This window comes from Lithobates pipiens, unplaced genomic scaffold, assembly GCF_037356315.1.
Source record: "Lithobates pipiens isolate NorthernLeopardFrog02 unplaced genomic scaffold, aLitPip1_a1.2 Scaffold_152, whole genome shotgun sequence".
Taxonomy (NCBI): Eukaryota; Metazoa; Chordata; class Amphibia; order Anura; family Ranidae; genus Lithobates; species Lithobates pipiens.
In genome coordinates, this window is record NW_027507741.1 from 7226 (window position 1) to 34876 (window position 27651).

Below are 27651 nucleotides of genomic sequence, written 5' to 3' on the forward strand. Positions count from 1 at the left end.
ATTGAAGCAGCTACAAAATATTTCTTAACCCAAGCCACAGCTTCCGCTCTAATTTTATTTTCAGCCCTTATTAACGCATGACAAACAGGCGAATGAGGCATTAATACCCTTACGAACCTTCCTATACTCACTCTCTCTCTTGCTATCATAATAAAACTTGGCCTAGCCCCTCTCCACTTCTGAATACCTGAAGTTCTCCAAGGTATTTCTCTTCCAACAGGATTAATTTTATCCACTTGACAAAAAATCGCCCCCATGGCGCTTCTCATTCAAACCTCCCACCTTATTAACCTTAACCTAACTATTGCCCTAGGCCTCGCCTCAATTTTAATCGGGGGCTGAGGAGGTATTAGCCAAACCCAACTCCGAAAAATTATAGCCTTTTCATCTATCGGACACCTGGGCTGAATTATTATTGTCTTAAAATTTGATCCCCAACTCTCCCTATTTAACTTCATTTTATATCTAATCATAACCTCTGCCATATTCTTGTCCTTGATTAATATTTCTGCCACAAAAATTCTAGATATTTCTATTTCATGATCTAAAACTCCAGCCCTCACCACAACCGTTATACTTATTTTATTGTCCCTAGCAGGCCTTCCTCCTCTAACAGGATTTGCCCCCAAACTCTTGATCGTCACAGAGTTAGTCAAACAAAATGCAACCCTTTTAGCCTCGTCAATTATACTCATCTCAATACTAGCCTTATTTTTTTACCTTCGCTTAGCATACATTGTTACTATGACCCTCCCTCCTAACACCCCTAATTCTTTACTCAACTGACGAACCCCTCACCCAACACACTTACCAACTGCCATTATTAATGTAATAGCCCTTATTCTTCTTCCCCTTACCCCCACACTTTTGCTCCTATAGAAACTTAGGTTAACATAGACCAAAGGCCTTCAAAGCCTTAAGCGAAGGTTAAACTCCTTCAGTTTCTGTAGAACTTGCAAGATATTAACTTACATCTTCTGAATGCAACTCAGACCCTTTCAATTAAGATAAAGTTCTCTAGAATGACGGGCCTTGATCCCGTAATACTTTAGTTAACAGCTAAATACTCAATCCAGCGAGCTTCATTCTACTTCTCCCGCTTATATAAAACGGGAGAAGTCCCGGCAGGTTTTACCCTGCTTTTCGAGATTTGCAATCTCACGTGTTAACACTCCAGGACCTGGTAAAGAGAGGGCTTAAACCTCTGTCCTCGAAGCTACAATTCGCCACCTACTCGGCCACTTTACCTGTGATATATGCCCGCTGACTCTTTTCTACTAACCATAAAGATATCGGAACCCTTTACTTTATTTTCGGTGCATGAGCTGGGATAATCGGAACAGCCCTAAGCTTGCTCATCCGCGCGGAATTGAGTCAGCCCGGCTCCCTTCTCGGCGATGATCAAATTTATAACGTAATTGTTACAGCTCATGCATTTGTAATAATTTTCTTCATAGTAATGCCCGTCCTAATTGGAGGGTTCGGCAACTGATTAGTCCCCCTGATAATCGGAGCCCCGGACATGGCCTTCCCCCGAATAAACAATATAAGTTTTTGACTTCTTCCCCCATCCTTCTTCCTACTTTTAGCCTCCTCTACAGTTGAAGCAGGGGCCGGAACTGGGTGAACAGTTTATCCCCCCTTGGCTGGTAATCTGGCCCATGCAGGACCCTCAGTAGATCTAGCAATCTTCTCACTACACTTAGCAGGGGTATCATCTATTTTGGGAGCAGTTAACTTTATTACCACAGTAATTAACATAAAACCCTCATCTACTACACAATATCAAACACCCCTATTTGTCTGATCTGTTTTAATCACCGCAGTCTTACTTCTTTTATCTCTCCCAGTTCTAGCGGCAGGGATTACTATACTCTTAACAGATCGAAATTTAAATACTACCTTTTTCGACCCTGCGGGGGGTGGTGACCCAGTTCTTTACCAACACTTATTCTGATTCTTCGGACACCCGGAAGTCTATATTCTTATTCTTCCAGGTTTCGGAATTATTTCCCATGTTGTAGCCTACTATTCAGGCAAAAAGGAACCATTTGGCTACATAGGTATAGTCTGAGCAATATTATCCATCGGTCTCTTGGGCTTTATCGTTTGAGCCCACCACATGTTCACTACAGATCTTAATGTTGACACACGAGCCTACTTCACCTCTGCTACAATAATTATTGCTATCCCTACGGGAGTAAAAGTTTTTAGTTGACTAGCCACAATACATGGTGGAGTTATTAAATGGGACGCCCCCCTTCTTTGGGCTCTGGGATTTATTTTCTTATTTACGGTTGGAGGGCTTACAGGCATTGTCCTAGCCAACTCCTCTATTGACATTGTCCTTCATGACACCTACTACGTAGTTGCCCACTTTCACTATGTTCTATCTATGGGAGCAGTTTTCGCCATCATGGCGGGGTTCGTCCACTGATTCCCCCTATTTACAGGCCTCACCCTTCATAGCTTATGAACTAAAATTCATTTTGTCGTAATATTTATTGGTGTAAATTTAACATTCTTCCCCCAACATTTCCTCGGCCTAGCCGGAATGCCTCGACGCTATTCTGATTACCCTGACGCTTACACCTTGTGGAACACTATTTCATCCATTGGTTCTTTAATCTCTCTAGTCGCTGTAGTAATAATGATTTTCATTATCTGAGAAGCTTTTTCTACCAAACATCTTTACACAGAAGCAAAATCAACCTTAACTAACATCGAGTGACTCCTTGGATCTCCCCCTCACTATCATACATTTGAAGAGCCAACTTTCTCCATTAAGCTGGTACAAGAAAGGGAGGAATCGAACCCCCATAACCCGGTTTCAAGCCGGGCACATAACCTCTCTGTCACTTTCTTCGAGGAGTTAGTTAAATTATAACACTGCCTTGTCGAGACAGAATTACTAGTTAGACTCTTGTATTCCTCCATGGCACACCCCACTCAGTTAGGCTTCCAAGATGCAGCCTCCCCCCTTATAGAAGAACTTCTTCACTTTCATGATCACGCCCTTATAGTAGCACTCTTGATTAGCATACTTGTACTATACATTATTTCCACTTTAATATCAACTAAACTCTCGAGTATTAATACTATTGATGCCCAAGAAATCGAAATAGTCTGAACAATTATGCCCTCAATTATCCTCATTGCAATTGCCCTCCCATCATTACGTATTCTATACCTAATAGATGAGATTAACGACCCAGATATAACCGTAAAAACAATTGGCCATCAATGATACTGAAGCTATGAATACTCAGATTTTACTGATCTGGTCTTTGACTCTTATATAACTCCCTCTAAAGACTTAGAACCCGGTCACTTCCGACTATTAGAGGTTGATAATCGATTAATTGCCCCCATCGGAACAGCCGCACGAATTATAATCACCGCCGAAGACGTCCTCCACTCTTGAACTATCCCTACTTTAGGTGTTAAGTCAGATGCCATCCCAGGCCGACTTAACCAAACCTCCTTTATTATTGGTCACCCAGGGGTTTACTACGGTCAGTGTTCTGAAATTTGTGGGGCAAATCACAGCTTCATACCTATCGTAATTGAAGCCCTGCCAATTAAAAATTTCCTAAGCTGAATTAATATAACCCTAGACACCTCACTATGAAGCTATAGGTTAGCAACAGCCTTTTAAGCTGTAGACAGGTGACTCCGACCACCCTTAGTGATATGCCTCAGCTTAACCCCACCCCATGACTCTTTTATCTTCTTCTAGTTTGAATTATTTTCTTAGCTTTAGCACCCTCAAAAATTTTAAACCATACTGATCTTTATGACCCTCACCCTAAAAGCACAAAAACAAACCTCCCCCTTTGAACTTGACCATGATAATAAACTTATTTGACCAATTTGCCTCAACAACCTCATTAGGTATTCCCATCATCCTATTAGCCATATTAACCCCATGATTATTATTCCCCACCCCTTCAACTGGATGGGTAAACAACCGCCTGCTAACAATTCAGAACTGATTCCTCATTAAATTTACAAAACAACTTCTTCTCCCTTTAAATGCCCCTGCCCACAAATGAGCCTTTTTATTAACCTCCTTAATAGTGTTTCTTTTAAGTATAAATCTTCTAGGCTTATTGCCCTACACATTTACACCAACCACCCAATTATCTATCAACTTAGGGCTAGCCGTCCCACTTTGACTTGCAACTGTTCTCACAGGCTTTCGCAATCAATTTAATCATTCTCTAGCACACTTCCTGCCTGAAGGTACACCTACCCCGTTAATCCCAGTTCTCATTTTAATCGAAACTATCAGTTTATTTATTCGACCCTTAGCTCTTGGAGTTCGACTCACCGCCAACCTCACCGCTGGTCACCTGCTTATTCATTTAACCTCATCAGCAGTTTTAACATTAATTTCTTTATCTCTACCGGTCTCCTTATTAACCTTTATAGTCTTGATTCTTCTTACAATTTTAGAAATTGCAGTCGCTTTAATTCAAGCCTACGTTTTTATCTTACTTCTAAGCCTGTATCTACAAGAAAACACTTATGGCCCATCAAACCCACACCTTCCACATAGTAAACCCCAGCCCTTGACCCCTAATAGGAGCTACCGCCGCCTTTTTATTTACTTCAGGCCTCGCCGCATGATTCCACTTTAATACCTCCTCTATTCTAGTCCTCGGATTAATTTCTATACTATTAACAATATTCCAATGATGGCGAGACGTGACTCGAGAAGGCACTTTCCAAGGTCACCACACCCTCCCCGTACAAAAAGGCCTCCGCTATGGAATAATTCTATTTATTACCTCAGAAGTATTCTTCTTTTTTGGGTTTTTTTGAGCATTTTACAACGCCAGCCTAACACCTATTTTAGAAATTGGAGAATCTTGACCCCCTACAGGAATTAATCCTTTCAATCCTTTCGAAATTCCTCTCCTTAATACAGCAGTTCTACTTGCCTCAGGTGTCTCTGTTACATGAGCCCATCATAGTATTATGCAGGCTAATCGTAAAGGAGCCCTTCAAGCTCTAACCATCACAGTCATTTTAGGTCTCTACTTTACTACCCTTCAAGCCATGGAATATTACGAAGCCCCATTCACAATTTCAGACGGAATTTATGGTACTACTTTCTTTGTTGCCACAGGCTTCCATGGTTTACACGTAATTATTGGCTCAATCTTCCTTGTAACTTGCCTCGCACGTCAATTATTTTTTCACTTTACTTCTCTACATCACTTTGGCTTTGAGGCCGCAGCATGATACTGACATTTCGTTGATGTTGTCTGACTTTTCCTTTATGTTTCAATTTATTGATGAGGTTCATATCTTCTTAGTATAATGTATAGATGACTTCCAATCATCCGGTCTTGGTTAATATCCGAGAGAAGATAATGCTAACATTTTTCTCCACAGCTCTTATTTTATCTATAGCTCTAGCCCTTCTTAGCTTCTGACTTCCCCTTATTAGTCCTGACACAGAAAAATTATCACCCTATGAATGTGGCTTCGACCCCTTAGGCTCCGCCCGTCTTCCCTATTCTATACGATTTTTTCTTGTAGCCATCCTCTTTCTTCTATTTGACCTAGAAATTGCTCTACTTCTCCCCTCCCCTTGAGCAATTCAACTATCCCCCCTTAAAGCCTTTGCCTGAGCTTCAATTATTCTTATTCTTTTAACCCTCGGATTTATTTACGAATGACTTCAAGGGGGCCTTGAGTGAGCTGAGTGGGGCGCTAGTCCAACAAAGACAGCTGACTTCGACTCAGCTAATTATGGTTAAAATCCATAGTACCCCTATGTCCACCCTTTTAGCCATAATGTTTTCTGTCGTCCTCGCAGGTCTATCCTTCCACCGCATACACCTCTTATCAGCACTCTTATGTCTTGAAGGCATAATATTGATTATTTTTATCGGCCTAAGCCTTTGACCCAATCATCTCATAGTCAACCCCTTAATAATCCCTCTAGTTATATTAACTATATCAGCCTGCGAAGCAGCATTGGGCCTTTCTCTAATAATTGCCACAGCCCGCTCTCACGGCTCAGACAACTTAAAAACCCTAAACCTTTTACAATGTTAATAATCATTGCCGCCTGAATCTCTCTGTTTCCCACTATTCTTCTCTCCCCCCAAAAGCATCTATGAACGCTAGTCACCAGTCAAGGTTTCATCACCACCCTTTTTTCTCTCTCCTGAATCTTCCTCCAAGACTTTAGCTTTTCCAACACCCTTTTTCTCGTAGATAGCATCTCAGGTCCATTAGCTATCTTGACATGCTGATTATTCCCATTGACCCTATTAGCCAGCCAAAGTAAAATACGCCTAGAACCCATCAATCGCCAACGAACCTATATTGTAAACATGACTTTCCTTCAACTAACCACCTTGTTAGCCTTCACAACCCCAGACCTAATACTCTTCTTCATTTTCTTTGAAGCTTCCTTAGTTCCCACCATAATTATTATTACACGCTGAGGTGCCCAAGAGCAGCGCCTGGAGGCCGGAATGTATTTAGCATTTTATACTATGCTTGGAGCTATTCCTCTCATGATCTGAATTATTAAATTTTATTCTGTTAATGGTTCTTTACTCCCAACTCTCACTCATACTCTGCACATCACCCAAGCCCTAACTAACTACCCCGGTCTCTTTTGAGCTATTTATAACATAGCCTTTTTAATTAAATTACCTATTTACTGCCTCCATTTATGACTACCCTTAGCACATGTAGAAGCACCAATTGCTGGGTCCATAATCTTAGCTGGTACACTTCTAAAACTTGGAGGTTATGGTATTATTCGCTCATCTCCTCTCCTTCAAGAAAATAATCTTAACCAAACACTATTTGTCATACTCATCGCAATCCTTGGTATTTTAGCCACCGCACTCCTTTGTCTTCGACAAACAGACTTAAAATCACTTATCGCCATATCTTCTGTTAGTCATATAAACCTTGTAGTCGCCGCTGCCCTAACTTCCTCCCCATGAAGCTACTCAGGAGCAATAATAATGATAATCGCTCACGGTCTTACTTCTTCTGCTCTCTTCTGCCTAGCCAACACCTCCTATGAACGCACTAACAGCCGAACCATAATTTTACTACGAGGGGCCCTAACAATTTTCCCCCTCGCAGGGGCATGATGACTAATCTCCTTATTACTAAATATAGCCTTCCCCCCAACCATTAACTTCATGGGAGAAATACTTATTATGACCTCACTTCTTAGTTGATCTCCTATTGTATTCTTAATTGTTGTTCTTAATCTCATCTTCACAACCGCATACACCCTGTATGTCTTGTGATCAACCCAACGCGGCCCTCTACCAAATCATATCAAAACCCTTTACCCCTACCAATCCCGCGAACACCTTTTACTTTTCCTTCACATCATCCCAGGTCTTCTTCTCATTATAAACCCAGAAATAATCCTTTGTGAATATAGTTTAATTAAAACACTAGATTGTGATTCTAGAAATGAAGGGTAATATCCTTTTATTCACCGAGCTATCTGGTGTAGTGAGGATTGCTAATTCATCATGATCATGGTTCGATTCCATGGTTAGCTTCACGACTATACCATACCTATTATCAACACTAGCTCTTTCTTAGATATTTACATAGAATTTACTCTACAATGATCCTATCCTCTAATTTCTTATACTAGAATTTGCCTATATCCATAACGCCCCAGCCCCAGCCCAACCCAAATACCCCAGATTCAACTACATGTGCCTTAAATACCTACCAAAGATCATCATCAGCATGCATCAGTATTATATGAACCTCTGACAATACATATTACCCTTATAAGCTGTTTGATATCGTTTCGTACACCCCTTTACTTATTAAATTCATCTTAAGTCACATCACTTATAGAACTTTTTTTCGCCACAACTGCTACCATTAGAGTCCATCTTACAGCCCGTAACGCCCCACTTCCTTTATGTCCCCGTACTACTTCTAAAACTAAAAACAATGTTAATAATAGGGCCCATCCTCCTAAAAATAGCACCCATCCACCATCACATAGTAAATTCCCCACTCCTCATCACTCATTATACCCTGTATCCCACCCTGTTCCCAAAGATAAAACTATGTTTTCTTCCCCTATCTGAGTTCATCATAAGATTATAAGTAGCATATTAAATACTACAATGTATCCTATAACCACTTGACTCCCTCACGCCTCAGGATATGGTTCCGCCACCAAAGCAGCACTGTAAGCAAATACAATTATTATCCCCCCGAGGTACACCAAAAATAAAATTAAAGATAAAAAACTAACCCCCCCTTTTATTAAGACTAGACACCCTACCCCCGAACCCCCCACTAACCCTAGTGCCGCAAAGTAAGGAGAAGGGTTAGAAGCCACCGCCAAAAGTCCCACTAATAAACTCAATTCCAAAATCATTAGTTTCTGCCAGGGATTTAACCTAGACCGATAGCTTGAAAAACTACTGTTGTATTTCAACTACAAAAACTGATGACAATACGAAAATCCCACCCCCTTCTTAAAATTCTCAACAACTCATTTATTGATCTTCCATCCCCTGCCAACATCTCAGCATGATGAAATTTTGGCTCACTTCTAGGAGTTTGCTTAGTAGCCCAAATCGCCACAGGCCTATTCCTGGCGATACATTATACAGCAGATACCTCCCTCGCATTTTCATCCATCGCCCACATTTGCCGCGATGTGAATAACGGCTGACTCTTGCGTAACCTCCACGCTAACGGCGCATCATTCTTCTTTATCTGCATTTATTTTCACATTGGTCGAGGTCTCTACTATGGATCTTTTCTCTATAAAGAAACATGAAATATTGGCATCATCCTATTGTTCTTACTAATAGCCACAGCTTTCGTAGGCTATGTCCTCCCATGGGGACAAATATCCTTTTGAGGCGCCACAGTTATCACCAACCTCCTATCAGCCGCCCCCTACGTTGGCACAAACCTCGTCCAATGAATCTGAGGAGGCTTCTCAGTAGACAATGCCACCTTAACCCGCTTTTTTACCTTCCATTTTATTCTCCCATTCATTATTGCGGCCGCAAGTGTAATCCATCTCCTTTTCCTTCATCAGACAGGTTCATCCAACCCTACTGGCCTAAACTCCAACTTAGACAAAGTCCCCTTTCACCCATACTTCACTTATAAAGACCTATTCGGCTTTGCTGTTATACTAACCGCCCTAGCAGCCCTCTCAACCTTCGCCCCCAACATCCTAGGAGACCCTGATAATTTCACCCCCGCTAACCCATTAATTACACCCCCTCACATTAAGCCTGAATGATACTTCCTATTTGCTTATGCAATCCTCCGCTCAATCCCAAATAAATTAGGAGGTGTACTAGCCCTCCTCTTCTCTATCCTAATTCTATTCCTAATTCCTATTATTCACACCTCCAAACTTCGCTCACTTATATTCCGTCCCATCGCAAAAATCTTTTTCTGATCCTTAATCGCCAACACAATAGTCCTCACATGAATCGGAGGCCAACCTGTCGAAGACCCCTTCATCATTATTGGTCAAATCACCTCCACCATCTACTTCTTAATTTTCATCCTTTTCATTCCAGTACTAGGCCTCTTAGAGAATAAACTCCTTAATAATCATTAGTCCACTTTACATATACTAAGTATCCTGTATTATACTCTCTATAGTACTATTTAGTGTTATCAACTACTTATGTCAAATAAACATTCATAAACTTTTGATTAGATCTTAAGATGCCCATTTTGATATATAGACTTGTACTGTAATTTAATAGTTCTCGATCATTACTTCATGTACAATAATCATTAACAATATAGTACTATTTAATGAATATACTATCTATGTATAATAATCATTGATTTAATTTATATACATATTAAGTACCCCATATTATACTTTTCATAGTACTATTTAATGAATATACTATCTATGTATAATAATCATTGATTTAATTTATATACATATTAAGTACCCCATATTATACTTTTCATAGTACTATTTAATGAATATACTATCTATGTATAATAATCATTGGTTTAATTTATATACATATTAAGTACCCCATATTATACTTTCCATAGTACTATATAATATATCAACTACTTATGTCAAATAAACATTCATAAACTTTTGATTAGATCTTAAGATACCCATTTCAATATATAGACTTGTACTGTAAATCTAACAGTTAATCATTCATTACCAATTTATAATCTAATTTTACATAACTAATGTATTAGTACATATATGTATTATAAACATTATATTACACACATCTAGCTTACCTCTATCAATAAAAATGTAGTACTATAATTGCGTGATCGGGCCAGAATTGAATGGACTAAGTCTATGAATCCACCTCAGGCATATCATGACTACTTGATAGGACCTTCGCTTGTTATTCCTAATGCTTACCTCATTCCTAAGTGAGTCCAACTGGATCTTCCAAATTGCTCAATCCTGCCAATAAAATGTAATGTTTAACCTCATAACAATAAGTTTTACACCTTTAGACTCAAATCACACATTTACCCCTTTACTGAATGTTTCATTCATACAGTCAAGATAAGACCTTATCTTGCATTAGATCACGGATATCATTTCAACTAGCTTCCTCAACCCTCTACCATGGTCTATCTCATAAAAGCATAACACGATTAATTGCAAAAACATTTAAATTAAACATGAATTTGTCAAATGACAACAGTGCATAATAGTACATGACGCCTATATATCAGCTCTATCTTACGTCGACTCAACCCTTGGACCGGTCCTAGGTCGTCTGCCCATCTTCTATTGGACCACAATTAAAGAGTTACAGTTCTCACCTTTCAGAAGGTTACTGACGGATGTGAATCTATGGACTCATCTTGCGTAATCGGGTCCAGAATGCTCTTTAAAAGGTAACCCTCCTATGCACTTAGTACCTGTATACAAGCTCAGACCACTTAATGACAGTCCATCTATTGGTATTTTTATTTTTTGGGTCCTTTCATCAGCAACTCAGAGTGGGCTCACGGCAAAAAATGAATGTAAGGGACATCCGTCCCAAGTCAACCATCGACCGCATCTCTTTTGAAAGCTGCATCTCAATGAATGTTCGATAGACATACAGTTTAGATATCCATCAATACCATATCTCTTGTATGTTACATTTTAATGAATGCTCGACGGACATAATGCCAGGTCAACATTCTATTCTCTTCCCCCCTTTTTGCCACGAAAAAAAAATTAAAGGATTAAAAAAATTTTTCCTTTATTTTTTTCTTTCATCGTAAATTTTTTATTTTTCCTGATTTTTTCCCTTGCTATGATTTTTTTTTTTCCTTACCCCCCCCTACCCCCCCCACAACGACTTTCTTAGAACTTACCTTAACACCCCCCCGGATTAAGGGTTTTTAAGATCATCTGCTGTAGGTTATATTACTCCCGCACACAGTGCACCACAATGTAAAATTAAGGTACATGTACATGTTATATATGTTATATATATGTTATATATATGTTATATATATGTTATATATATGTTATATATATGTTATATATATGTTATATATATGTTATATATATGTTATATATATGTTATATATATGTTATATATATGTTATATATATGTTATATATATGTTATATATATGTTATATATATGTTATATATATGTTATATATATGTTATATATATGTTATATATATGTTATATATATGTTATATATATGTTATATATATGTTATATATATGTTATATATATGTTATATATATGTTATATATATGTTATATATATGTTATATATATGTTATATATATGTTATATATATGTTATATATATGTTATATATATGTTATATATATGTTATATATATGTTATATATATGTTATATATATGTTATATATATGTTATATATATGTTATATATATGTTATATATATGTTATATATATGTTATATATATGTTATATATATGTTATATATATGTTATATATATGTTATATATATGTTATATATATGTTATATATATGTTATATATATGTTATATATATGTTATATATATGTTATATATATGTTATATATATGTTATATATATGTTATATATATGTTATATATATGTTATATATATGTTATATATATGTTATATATATGTTATATATATGTTATATATATGTTATATATATGTTATATATATGTTATATATATGTTATATATATGTTATATATATGTTATATATATGTTATATATATGTTATATATATGTTATATATATGTTATATATATGTTATATATATGTTATATATATGTTATATATATGTTATATATATGTTATATATATGTTATATATATGTTATATATATGTTATATATATGTTATATATATGTTATATATATGTTATATATATGTTATATATATGTTATATATATGTTATATATATGTTATATATATGTTATATATATGTTATATATATGTTATATATATGTTATATATATGTTATATATATGTTATATATATGTTATATATATGTTATATATATGTTATATATATGTTATATATATGTTATATATATGTTATATATATGTTATATATATGTTATATATATGTTATATATATGTTATATATATGTTATATATATATGTATATATATATGTTATATATATATGTTATATATATGTTATATATATGTTATATATATGTTATATATATGTTATATATATGTTATATATATGTTATATATATGTTATATATATGTTATATATATGTTATATATATGTTATATATATGTTATATATATGTTATATATATGTTATATATATGTTATATATATGTTATATATATGTTATATATATGTTATATATATGTTATATATATGTTATATATATGTTATATATATGTTATATATATGTTATACTTATATGTTATACTTATATGTTATATATATGTTATACTTATATGTTATACTTATATGTTATACTTATATGTTATACTTATATGTTATACTTATATGTTATACTTATATGTTATACTTATATGTTATACTTATATGTTATACTTATATGTTATACTTATATGTTATACTTATATGTTATACTTATATGTTATACTTATATGTTATACTTATATGTTATACTTATATGTTATACTTATATGTTATACTTATATGTTATACTTATATGTTATACTTATATGTTATACTTATATGTTATACTTATATGTTATACTTATATGTTATACTTATATGTTATACTTATATGTTATACTTATATGTTATACTTATATGTTATACTTATATGTTATACTTATATGTTATACTTATATGTTATACTTATATGTTATACTTATATGTTATACTTATTCAAAGTACTTCAATTCAACATTAAAAACTTATGGCTCACCAAACTTTACCAATCCTGATAACTCTCCTGACCATTGGATTTCTATCCGCAACAGTTCTTAATTCTTCTCATGAGGACTTTAATGTCCACGCAAAAGACGCAGTAAAATCCGCATTTTTTGTTTCTCTTATTCCCCTAGTCACTTACTTACTTGAAGACGCCCCCTCAACTACTGACTCACTGTGGTTTAATATTTACACCCTTACTCTCCCTGTTATTTTACAGCTTGACTCTTACTCCATCATTTTCCTCCCTGTTGCCTTTTCAGTAACATGGTGCATCATAGAATTTTCCACCTGATATATACAAAATGATCCCAATATCAATCTATTCTTTAAATATTTATTAATGTTCCTCCTCGCTATAATTGCTCTTACCTGCTCAGGTAACTTCTTATTTATTTTCCTAGGTTGAGAGGGTGTAGGAATCATGTCTTTTTTATTAATCGGCTGATACCACGCTCGAACAGATGCTGCTACAGCGGCGATCCAAGCTGTCCTCTATAACCGTGCAGGTGATATTGGATTTACAATCGCCTTCTGCTGACTATTAATTACTGTTCAGTCACTAAACCTTAGTATCGTCCTTTTATCTTACCCCTATACCCCTCTTCTTCTAGCCTTTATCACAGCTGCAGCCAGCAAATCCGCCCAATTTGGCTTCCATCCATGACTTGCCTCAGCTATAGAAGGCCCCACACCAGTTTCAGCCCTTCTACACTCTAGTACCATAGTAGTAGCCGGCATTTTCCTTCTAATCCGCATTCATCCCCTTCTATCACAAAACCCTATAGCATTATCTATTTGTTTATGTCTTGGAGCAATTTCAACTTTCTCAGCCTCCCTCTACGCCTTAACCCAAAACGATATTAAAAAAATTATTGCCTATTCTACCTCAAGCCAATTAGGCTTGATGATAGTAGCCATCGGACTAAACCTGCCCTACTTAGCCTTTTTCCACATCTCCACTCACGCATTCTTTAAAGCTATGCTATTCTTATGTTCCGGACTTATCATTCATTCACTCAACGACGAGCAAGATATTCGAAAAATAGGGGGACTTCAATATGCACTCCCAACAACAACCACATGCTTGTCTATTGGAAGCTTTGCTCTTATAGGAATTCCATTTCTTAATGGCTTCTATTCCAAAGATGCAATTATTGAAGCCGCAAGTACATCTTACGTAAACTCTATAGCACTTCTATTAACACTAGTAGCCACCGCTTTCACCGCAGTCTACAGTATACGCTTAATTTACTACGCCTCACTAATGCAGCCCCGAATAAACCCAGTACTCGCATGTAACGAAAATGATAACCGAGTACTCTACCCCCTAACACGTCTCGCCATCGGTTCAACCTTAGTCGGATGATTCATCTTTAAAGTTACTGTCCCAAACCACCCTTTAACTCACACAATACCTACGCACATAAAACTAGCTGCTTTAATTATCACTATTATTGCCCTCATCATTGCCTATGACCTAGCAAAAACTTCTTGGACAATCATTCCAGAAGACCAAGCACTCTCAAAAGAGTATGACCCTACCATGCTAGATCCTATAGCCCATCGTCCAATCACCATAATCACTTTTAACACGGCCTGAGACCTAATCTCTCATGGCATTCAACTAGTACTATTAAAAATAATTAATTATAATCCGCCCGATCATTTAATCCGAAGCCCCATTAAAGTGGCCCAAGTTACCCAAACCGCTCGCATCAAGACTTATCTTTCAGTCTTTTCTGTCACCCTCTTTCTAGTTCTTCTTATCACAAAACTTATCTGGTAACTTCAATTTACTGCTCACTAAACTAGTTCATGAATCACGTATTCATGCACATACACGCTTTTAAAGGAAAAAAGCCCTCCACTGGTCTTAGGCTCCAGCATCTCTTGGTGCAAATCCAAGTAAAAGCTGCCCTGATAGCTTAAATAAAGCACCGGTCTTGTAAGCCGGAGATTGCAGATTAACCCCTGCTCAAGGCTTCAGAACAAGAGGACTTTAACCTCTACCATCAACCCCCAAAGCTGACATTCTTCCTAAACTATATTCTGTACCCTTATAGCTTAACACTAAAGTATAGCGCTGAAAACGCTAAGATGAACCCTAAAAAGTTCTAAGAGTATAAAGGTTTGGTCCTGGCCTTATTATCAATTGTTTCTTGATTTACACATGCAAGTCTCAGCACACCAGTGAGGACGCCCTTCTAATTCTATCCCAGATAAAGGAGCTGATATCAGGCACAAACTCCGCCCACAACATCTAGTCCCACCACACCCCCAAGGGTAATCAGCAGTGATTAATCTTGAACATAAGCGTAAGCTTGATTCAGTCAAAGAAAAGAGGGCCGGCCAACATTGGTGCCAGCCGCCGCGGCTACACCCTAGGGCCCAAGTTGATAATCATCGGCGTTAAGCGTGATTAAAGTGATTAAAAATTAGGATTAAATTAATGCTTAGCAGTTTTATGCTTGCTATTAAGAAACACACAAACGAAAGTTATCCTATTTATAAACTTGAATACACGACAGCTAGGAAGACAAACTGGGATTAGATACCCCACTATGCCTAGCCGTAAACAATTAATTTACACCCATCAGCGCCAGGGAACTACGAGCAATGCTTAAAACCCAAAGGATTTGACGGTGTCCCACCCAGCTAGAGGAGCCTGTTCTTTAATCGATGATCCCCGCTACACCTGACCATTTCTTGCTCATCAGTCTGTATACCTCCGTCGAAAGCTTACCATGTGAACGTCTTCAGTAGGCTCAATGATCATAATTACATCAATACGTCAGGTCAAGGTGCAGCTTAAGAAATGGGAAGCAATTGGCTACAATTTCTAATATAGAACAAACGAAAGGCTATGTGAAATCATAGCAGCGAAGGTGGATTTAGTAGTAAAAAGAAAATAGAGTGTTCTTTTTAACCCGGCTCTGGGATGCGTACACACCGCCCGTCACCCTCTTCGATAGTAAATAATATTGTCCCTAACCCATTATCACGTTTTAGAAGAGGCAAGTCGAAACATGGTAAGTGTACTGGAAAGTGCACTTGGAAAATAACAAAATGTAGCTTAACAAAAGCCCTTCGCTTACACCGAAGAAATATCTGTTCAAATCTGATCATTTTGAGCCCAAAATCTAGCCTTCAAGACTCACATGAACCCCCTTCCTACTGACTCCTAAACAAAACATTCTCCCATTATAGTACAGGTGATAGAAAAAATTCTTAAGCGCTTTAGACAAAGTACCGCAAGGGAAAGATGAAATAGAACTGAAATAACCTTAAAGCCTTAAACAGCAGAGACATCCCCTCGTACCTTTTGCATCATGGTCTAGCTAGTCTACACAAGCAAAATGAAACTTTTAGTTAGTCCTCCCGAAACTAAGCGAGCTACTTCAAAACAGCCCAATGGGGCTAACCCTTCTCTGTTGCAAAAGAGTGGGAAGATTTTCAAGTAGAAGTGAAAAGCCTACCGAGCTTAGAGATAGCTGGTTATTCAGGAAAAGAGTTTTAGCTCTACCTTAAGCTTCTTTATGACACCTAACAAACCCTAAAGCTTAAGAGCTATTCAAATAAGGCACAGCTTATTTGAAACAGGATACAACCTACAATACTGGGTAAATAATAAGTAAATAAAATAAAGTTGGCCTAAAAGCAGCCACCTTAAAAAAGCGTTAAAGCTTAGTTCTACACACTTATAATTTCTAAAATTTTGATCAACCCTTTATCCCTACTGAATTATTTTATATCCTTATAAAAGTAATAATGCTAGAACTAGTAACAAGAAACTGCCCATTCTCCTAAATGCAAGCATAAACCAGAATAGACACCCTACTGGTAATCAACGTAAATGTCACTTTTATAGTAACACAATAGAAAATCCTATAATTCCCTTACGTTAACCTTACACTAGAGCATTCCAGGAAAGATTAAAAGAGAAAGAAGGAACTCGGCAAACTTCAGCCTCGCCTGTTTACCAAAAACATCGCCTCTTGAAAAAATATAAGAGGTCCAGCCTGCCCAGTGACTAAGTTTAACGGCCGCGGTACCCTAACCGTGCGAAGGTAGCATAATCACTTGTTCTTTAATTGGGGACTCGTATCAACGGCATCACGAAGGCTGCACTGTCTCCTTTCTCTAATCAGTGAAACTGATCTCCCCGTGAAGAAGCGGGGATAAAATTATAAGACGAGAAGACCCCATGGAGCTTCAAACTCATCATGCAACTCTGTCCTCCATATCCCTTAATTCAAGAGATGTGCATGTTAGTTTTGGGTTGGGGGGACCTCGAAGTATAACTTAACCTCCAAAACAAATAGGTTAACACCTTTATCCATGAGAAACACCTCTAAGAATTACTAAACTAATGCTTTTTGATCCGATAATCGATCAATGGACCAAGTTACCCTGGGGATAACAGCGCAATCTACTTCAAGAGTTCATATCGACAAGTGGGTTTACGACCTCGATGTTGGATCAGGGTATCCTGGTGGTGCAACCGCTACTAATGGTTCGTTTGTTCAACGATTAAAACCCCACGTGATCTGAGTTCAGACCGGAGCAATCCAGGTCGGTTTCTATCTATAAAGTGCTGCCCCTAGTACGAAAGGACCGGAGCAACATGGCCAATATTTAAAACAAGCCATAATCTGACACTAATGAACTTATCTAAATTAACTAAGACCTCTCACCCAGCCCTAAACTAGGGCATGTTAGCATGGCAGAGCTTGATTATGCAAAAGACCTAAGCTCTTTTAACCGGGGTTCAAATCCCCTTACTAACTATAAAATTTTTGTTATATCTTTTGCCCCTGTTATATATTGCCCCCATTCTCCTAGCAGTAGCATTTTTCACATTAATTGAACGCAAAATTCTAGGCTATATACAACATCGCAAAGGTCCTAACATTGTAGGGCCATTTGGATTATTACAACCTATCGCTGACGGTGTAAAATTATTTATCAAAGAACCAATCCGCCCCTCAACATCCTCACAAATTTTGTTTATCCTAGCCCCTACTTCTGCCCTAACCCTCGCCTTAATTATATGAACCCCCTTTCCTCTTCCAACCCCCTTCTCTAACCTAAATCTCAGCATTTTATTTATTTTAGCTATCTCCAGCCTAACTGTCTATACAATCTTAGGTTCCGGATGAGCTTCAAATTCCAAATACGCCCTAATTGGAGCTCTCCGAGCCGTTGCCCAAACAATTTCTTATGAAGTCACCTTAGCACTAATTGTTCTTTGCTCCATCTTTTTAGCAGGTGGATTTACTCTCTCTGCTTTTTCTATTTCACAAGAAACTACCTGATTTATTTTACCCCTTTGACCTCTATTCCTTATATGATTCGTGTCCACCCTTGCCGAAACCAATCGAGCCCCATTTGACCTCACAGAGGGTGAATCAGAATTAGTCTCAGGCTTTAATGTAGAATACGCAGGAGGACCCTTTGCCCTATTTTTCTTAGCAGAATATGCCAATATTCTAATAATGAATACATTTTCCGTAATTCTTTTCCTGAGCTCTGCCTCGGTATCCTCAACCTCAACTACAATTTTATTTATGACTAAAGCCTCACTCTTATCTCTTTGCTTTCTATGAATTCGAGCCTCATATCCACGATTCCGATATGATCAACTCATGCATCTTGTTTGAAAAAATTTTTTACCCCTGACTCTCGCTCTAGTCATTATCTTTATTTCTATTCCAGTTTCCCTCCTCCTTGCCCCCCCATTACCATGGAAGTGTGCCCGAAAGTTACGGATCTCCTTGATAGGGAGACCTATAGGGGTTCAAACCCCCTCACTTCCTTTAAAGAGGCAGGAATTGAACCTGCACCTGAGAGATCAAAACCCTCTGTACTCCCCCTATACTACTCCTTAGTAAAGTAAGCTAAATAAGCTCTTGGGCCCATACCCCAATAATGTTGGTTAAAATCCTTCCTCTACTAATCAACCCTCTCGCTTTAACAATTTTTCTCTTAAGTCTCGCTATTGGCACCACAGTCACCCTATCAAGCTTTCATTGACTCCTAGCCTGAGTCGGCTTAGAAATTAATACCCTCGCCATCATTCCTATGATAACTAAAACCCCACATCCACGAGCTATTGAAGCAGCTACAAAATATTTCTTAACCCAAGCCACAGCTTCCGCTCTAATTTTATTTTCAGCCCTTATTAACGCATGACAAACAGGCGAATGAGGCATTAATACCCTTACGAACCTTCCTATACTCACTCTCTCTCTTGCTATCATAATAAAACTTGGCCTAGCCCCTCTCCACTTCTGAATACCTGAAGTTCTCCAAGGTATTTCTCTTCCAACAGGATTAATTTTATCCACTTGACAAAAAATCGCCCCCATGGCGCTTCTCATTCAAACCTCCCACCTTATTAACCTTAACCTAACTATTGCCCTAGGCCTCGCCTCAATTTTAATCGGGGGCTGAGGAGGTATTAGCCAAACCCAACTCCGAAAAATTATAGCCTTTTCATCTATCGGACACCTGGGCTGAATTATTATTGTCTTAAAATTTGATCCCCAACTCTCCCTATTTAACTTCATTTTATATCTAATCATAACCTCTGCCATATTCTTGTCCTTGATTAATATTTCTGCCACAAAAATTCTAGATATTTCTATTTCATGATCTAAAACTCCAGCCCTCACCACAACCGTTATACTTATTTTATTGTCCCTAGCAGGCCTTCCTCCTCTAACAGGATTTGCCCCCAAACTCTTGATCGTCACAGAGTTAGTCAAACAAAATGCAACCCTTTTAGCCTCGTCAATTATACTCATCTCAATACTAGCCTTATTTTTTTACCTTCGCTTAGCATACATTGTTACTATGACCCTCCCTCCTAACACCCCTAATTCTTTACTCAACTGACGAACCCCTCACCCAACACACTTACCAACTGCCATTATTAATGTAATAGCCCTTATTCTTCTTCCCCTTACCCCCACACTTTTGCTCCTATAGAAACTTAGGTTAACATAGACCAAAGGCCTTCAAAGCCTTAAGCGAAGGTTAAACTCCTTCAGTTTCTGTAGAACTTGCAAGATATTAACTTACATCTTCTGAATGCAACTCAGACCCTTTCAATTAAGATAAAGTTCTCTAGAATGACGGGCCTTGATCCCGTAATACTTTAGTTAACAGCTAAATACTCAATCCAGCGAGCTTCATTCTACTTCTCCCGCTTATATAAAACGGGAGAAGTCCCGGCAGGTTTTACCCTGCTTTTCGAGATTTGCAATCTCACGTGTTAACACTCCAGGACCTGGTAAAGAGAGGGCTTAAACCTCTGTCCTCGAAGCTACAATTCGCCACCTACTCGGCCACTTTACCTGTGATATATGCCCGCTGACTCTTTTCTACTAACCATAAAGATATCGGAACCCTTTACTTTATTTTCGGTGCATGAGCTGGGATAATCGGAACAGCCCTAAGCTTGCTCATCCGCGCGGAATTGAGTCAGCCCGGCTCCCTTCTCGGCGATGATCAAATTTATAACGTAATTGTTACAGCTCATGCATTTGTAATAATTTTCTTCATAGTAATGCCCGTCCTAATTGGAGGGTTCGGCAACTGATTAGTCCCCCTGATAATCGGAGCCCCGGACATGGCCTTCCCCCGAATAAACAATATAAGTTTTTGACTTCTTCCCCCATCCTTCTTCCTACTTTTAGCCTCCTCTACAGTTGAAGCAGGGGCCGGAACTGGGTGAACAGTTTATCCCCCCTTGGCTGGTAATCTGGCCCATGCAGGACCCTCAGTAGATCTAGCAATCTTCTCACTACACTTAGCAGGGGTATCATCTATTTTGGGAGCAGTTAACTTTATTACCACAGTAATTAACATAAAACCCTCATCTACTACACAATATCAAACACCCCTATTTGTCTGATCTGTTTTAATCACCGCAGTCTTACTTCTTTTATCTCTCCCAGTTCTAGCGGCAGGGATTACTATACTCTTAACAGATCGAAATTTAAATACTACCTTTTTCGACCCTGCGGGGGGTGGTGACCCAGTTCTTTACCAACACTTATTCTGATTCTTCGGACACCCGGAAGTCTATATTCTTATTCTTCCAGGTTTCGGAATTATTTCCCATGTTGTAGCCTACTATTCAGGCAAAAAGGAACCATTTGGCTACATAGGTATAGTCTGAGCAATATTATCCATCGGTCTCTTGGGCTTTATCGTTTGAGCCCACCACATGTTCACTACAGATCTTAATGTTGACACACGAGCCTACTTCACCTCTGCTACAATAATTATTGCTATCCCTACGGGAGTAAAAGTTTTTAGTTGACTAGCCACAATACATGGTGGAGTTATTAAATGGGACGCCCCCCTTCTTTGGGCTCTGGGATTTATTTTCTTATTTACGGTTGGAGGGCTTACAGGCATTGTCCTAGCCAACTCCTCTATTGACATTGTCCTTCATGACACCTACTACGTAGTTGCCCACTTTCACTATGTTCTATCTATGGGAGCAGTTTTCGCCATCATGGCGGGGTTCGTCCACTGATTCCCCCTATTTACAGGCCTCACCCTTCATAGCTTATGAACTAAAATTCATTTTGTCGTAATATTTATTGGTGTAAATTTAACATTCTTCCCCCAACATTTCCTCGGCCTAGCCGGAATGCCTCGACGCTATTCTGATTACCCTGACGCTTACACCTTGTGGAACACTATTTCATCCATTGGTTCTTTAATCTCTCTAGTCGCTGTAGTAATAATGATTTTCATTATCTGAGAAGCTTTTTCTACCAAACATCTTTACACAGAAGCAAAATCAACCTTAACTAACATCGAGTGACTCCTTGGATCTCCCCCTCACTATCATACATTTGAAGAGCCAACTTTCTCCATTAAGCTGGTACAAGAAAGGGAGGAATCGAACCCCCATAACCCGGTTTCAAGCCGGGCACATAACCTCTCTGTCACTTTCTTCGAGGAGTTAGTTAAATTATAACACTGCCTTGTCGAGACAGAATTACTAGTTAGACTCTTGTATTCCTCCATGGCACACCCCACTCAGTTAGGCTTCCAAGATGCAGCCTCCCCCCTTATAGAAGAACTTCTTCACTTTCATGATCACGCCCTTATAGTAGCACTCTTGATTAGCATACTTGTACTATACATTATTTCCACTTTAATATCAACTAAACTCTCGAGTATTAATACTATTGATGCCCAAGAAATCGAAATAGTCTGAACAATTATGCCCTCAATTATCCTCATTGCAATTGCCCTCCCATCATTACGTATTCTATACCTAATAGATGAGATTAACGACCCAGATATAACCGTAAAAACAATTGGCCATCAATGATACTGAAGCTATGAATACTCAGATTTTACTGATCTGGTCTTTGACTCTTATATAACTCCCTCTAAAGACTTAGAACCCGGTCACTTCCGACTATTAGAGGTTGATAATCGATTAATTGCCCCCATCGGAACAGCCGCACGAATTATAATCACCGCCGAAGACGTCCTCCACTCTTGAACTATCCCTACTTTAGGTGTTAAGTCAGATGCCATCCCAGGCCGACTTAACCAAACCTCCTTTATTATTGGTCACCCAGGGGTTTACTACGGTCAGTGTTCTGAAATTTGTGGGGCAAATCACAGCTTCATACCTATCGTAATTGAAGCCCTGCCAATTAAAAATTTCCTAAGCTGAATTAATATAACCCTAGACACCTCACTATGAAGCTATAGGTTAGCAACAGCCTTTTAAGCTGTAGACAGGTGACTCCGACCACCCTTAGTGATATGCCTCAGCTTAACCCCACCCCATGACTCTTTTATCTTCTTCTAGTTTGAATTATTTTCTTAGCTTTAGCACCCTCAAAAATTTTAAACCATACTGATCTTTATGACCCTCACCCTAAAAGCACAAAAACAAACCTCCCCCTTTGAACTTGACCATGATAATAAACTTATTTGACCAATTTGCCTCAACAACCTCATTAGGTATTCCCATCATCCTATTAGCCATATTAACCCCATGATTATTATTCCCCACCCCTTCAACTGGATGGGTAAACAACCGCCTGCTAACAATTCAGAACTGATTCCTCATTAAATTTACAAAACAACTTCTTCTCCCTTTAAATGCCCCTGCCCACAAATGAGCCTTTTTATTAACCTCCTTAATAGTGTTTCTTTTAAGTATAAATCTTCTAGGCTTATTGCCCTACACATTTACACCAACCACCCAATTATCTATCAACTTAGGGCTAGCCGTCCCACTTTGACTTGCAACTGTTCTCACAGGCTTTCGCAATCAATTTAATCATTCTCTAGCACACTTCCTGCCTGAAGGTACACCTACCCCGTTAATCCCAGTTCTCATTTTAATCGAAACTATCAGTTTATTTATTCGACCCTTAGCTCTTGGAGTTCGACTCACCGCCAACCTCACCGCTGGTCACCTGCTTATTCATTTAACCTCATCAGCAGTTTTAACATTAATTTCTTTATCTCTACCGGTCTCCTTATTAACCTTTATAGTCTTGATTCTTCTTACAATTTTAGAAATTGCAGTCGCTTTAATTCAAGCCTACGTTTTTATCTTACTTCTAAGCCTGTATCTACAAGAAAACACTTATGGCCCATCAAACCCACACCTTCCACATAGTAAACCCCAGCCCTTGACCCCTAATAGGAGCTACCGCCGCCTTTTTATTTACTTCAGGCCTCGCCGCATGATTCCACTTTAATACCTCCTCTATTCTAGTCCTCGGATTAATTTCTATACTATTAACAATATTCCAATGATGGCGAGACGTGACTCGAGAAGGCACTTTCCAAGGTCACCACACCCTCCCCGTACAAAAAGGCCTCCGCTATGGAATAATTCTATTTATTACCTCAGAAGTATTCTTCTTTTTTGGGTTTTTTTGAGCATTTTACAACGCCAGCCTAACACCTATTTTAGAAATTGGAGAATCTTGACCCCCTACAGGAATTAATCCTTTCAATCCTTTCGAAATTCCTCTCCTTAATACAGCAGTTCTACTTGCCTCAGGTGTCTCTGTTACATGAGCCCATCATAGTATTATGCAGGCTAATCGTAAAGGAGCCCTTCAAGCTCTAACCATCACAGTCATTTTAGGTCTCTACTTTACTACCCTTCAAGCCATGGAATATTACGAAGCCCCATTCACAATTTCAGACGGAATTTATGGTACTACTTTCTTTGTTGCCACAGGCTTCCATGGTTTACACGTAATTATTGGCTCAATCTTCCTTGTAACTTGCCTCGCACGTCAATTATTTTTTCACTTTACTTCTCTACATCACTTTGGCTTTGAGGCCGCAGCATGATACTGACATTTCGTTGATGTTGTCTGACTTTTCCTTTATGTTTCAATTTATTGATGAGGTTCATATCTTCTTAGTATAATGTATAGATGACTTCCAATCATCCGGTCTTGGTTAATATCCGAGAGAAGATAATGCTAACATTTTTCTCCACAGCTCTTATTTTATCTATAGCTCTAGCCCTTCTTAGCTTCTGACTTCCCCTTATTAGTCCTGACACAGAAAAATTATCACCCTATGAATGTGGCTTCGACCCCTTAGGCTCCGCCCGTCTTCCCTATTCTATACGATTTTTTCTTGTAGCCATCCTCTTTCTTCTATTTGACCTAGAAATTGCTCTACTTCTCCCCTCCCCTTGAGCAATTCAACTATCCCCCCTTAAAGCCTTTGCCTGAGCTTCAATTATTCTTATTCTTTTAACCCTCGGATTTATTTACGAATGACTTCAAGGGGGCCTTGAGTGAGCTGAGTGGGGCGCTAGTCCAACAAAGACAGCTGACTTCGACTCAGCTAATTATGGTTAAAATCCATAGTACCCCTATGTCCACCCTTTTAGCCATAATGTTTTCTGTCGTCCTCGCAGGTCTATCCTTCCACCGCATACACCTCTTATCAGCACTCTTATGTCTTGAAGGCATAATATTGATTATTTTTATCGGCCTAAGCCTTTGACCCAATCATCTCATAGTCAACCCCTTAATAATCCCTCTAGTTATATTAACTATATCAGCCTGCGAAGCAGCATTGGGCCTTTCTCTAATAATTGCCACAGCCCGCTCTCACGGCTCAGACAACTTAAAAACCCTAAACCTTTTACAATGTTAATAATCATTGCCGCCTGAATCTCTCTGTTTCCCACTATTCTTCTCTCCCCCCAAAAGCATCTATGAACGCTAGTCACCAGTCAAGGTTTCATCACCACCCTTTTTTCTCTCTCCTGAATCTTCCTCCAAGACTTTAGCTTTTCCAACACCCTTTTTCTCGTAGATAGCATCTCAGGTCCATTAGCTATCTTGACATGCTGATTATTCCCATTGACCCTATTAGCCAGCCAAAGTAAAATACGCCTAGAACCCATCAATCGCCAACGAACCTATATTGTAAACATGACTTTCCTTCAACTAACCACCTTGTTAGCCTTCACAACCCCAGACCTAATACTCTTCTTCATTTTCTTTGAAGCTTCCTTAGTTCCCACCATAATTATTATTACACGCTGAGGTGCCCAAGAGCAGCGCCTGGAGGCCGGAATGTATTTAGCATTTTATACTATGCTTGGAGCTATTCCTCTCATGATCTGAATTATTAAATTTTATTCTGTTAATGGTTCTTTACTCCCAACTCTCACTCATACTCTGCACATCACCCAAGCCCTAACTAACTACCCCGGTCTCTTTTGAGCTATTTATAACATAGCCTTTTTAATTAAATTACCTATTTACTGCCTCCATTTATGACTACCCTTAGCACATGTAGAAGCACCAATTGCTGGGTCCATAATCTTAGCTGGTACACTTCTAAAACTTGGAGGTTATGGTATTATTCGCTCATCTCCTCTCCTTCAAGAAAATAATCTTAACCAAACACTATTTGTCATACTCATCGCAATCCTTGGTATTTTAGCCACCGCACTCCTTTGTCTTCGACAAACAGACTTAAAATCACTTATCGCCATATCTTCTGTTAGTCATATAAACCTTGTAGTCGCCGCTGCCCTAACTTCCTCCCCATGAAGCTACTCAGGAGCAATAATAATGATAATCGCTCACGGTCTTACTTCTTCTGCTCTCTTCTGCCTAGCCAACACCTCCTATGAACGCACTAACAGCCGAACCATAATTTTACTACGAGGGGCCCTAACAATTTTCCCCCTCGCAGGGGCATGATGACTAATCTCCTTATTACTAAATATAGCCTTCCCCCCAACCATTAACTTCATGGGAGAAATACTTATTATGACCTCACTTCTTAGTTGATCTCCTATTGTATTCTTAATTGTTGTTCTTAATCTCATCTTCACAACCGCATACACCCTGTATGTCTTGTGATCAACCCAACGCGGCCCTCTACCAAATCATATCAAAACCCTTTACCCCTACCAATCCCGCGAACACCTTTTACTTTTCCTTCACATCATCCCAGGTCTTCTTCTCATTATAAACCCAGAAATAATCCTTTGTGAATATAGTTTAATTAAAACACTAGATTGTGATTCTAGAAATGAAGGGTAATATCCTTTTATTCACCGAGCTATCTGGTGTAGTGAGGATTGCTAATTCATCATGATCATGGTTCGATTCCATGGTTAGCTTCACGACTATACCATACCTATTATCAACACTAGCTCTTTCTTAGATATTTACATAGAATTTACTCTACAATGATCCTATCCTCTAATTTCTTATACTAGAATTTGCCTATATCCATAACGCCCCAGCCCCAGCCCAACCCAAATACCCCAGATTCAACTACATGTGCCTTAAATACCTACCAAAGATCATCATCAGCATGCATCAGTATTATATGAACCTCTGACAATACATATTACCCTTATAAGCTGTTTGATATCGTTTCGTACACCCCTTTACTTATTAAATTCATCTTAAGTCACATCACTTATAGAACTTTTTTTCGCCACAACTGCTACCATTAGAGTCCATCTTACAGCCCGTAACGCCCCACTTCCTTTATGTCCCCGTACTACTTCTAAAACTAAAAACAATGTTAATAATAGGGCCCATCCTCCTAAAAATAGCACCCATCCACCATCACATAGTAAATTCCCCACTCCTCATCACTCATTATACCCTGTATCCCACCCTGTTCCCAAAGATAAAACTATGTTTTCTTCCCCTATCTGAGTTCATCATAAGATTATAAGTAGCATATTAAATACTACAATGTATCCTATAACCAC

At 38.3% G+C, this 27651-nt stretch overlaps 1 non-coding gene and 2 pseudogenes across 1 annotated transcript; all 3 read left to right on the forward strand.

Moving 5' to 3' along the window:
* Window positions 1-985: 985 nt before the first annotated feature.
* Window positions 986-7880, forward strand: LOC143981408 (cytochrome c oxidase subunit 2-like; annotated as a pseudogene).
* A 7619-nt stretch (window positions 7881-15499) lies between these two features.
* LOC143981412 (18S ribosomal RNA) lies at window positions 15500-16438 on the forward strand. Its single transcript, XR_013274311.1, has one exon. It is a non-coding gene; the product is annotated as an 18S ribosomal RNA (ribosomal RNA).
* Window positions 16439-20472: 4034 nt separating this feature from the next.
* On the forward strand, window positions 20473-27367 carry LOC143981409 (cytochrome c oxidase subunit 2-like; annotated as a pseudogene).
* The last annotated feature ends 284 nt before the right edge of the window (window positions 27368-27651 follow it).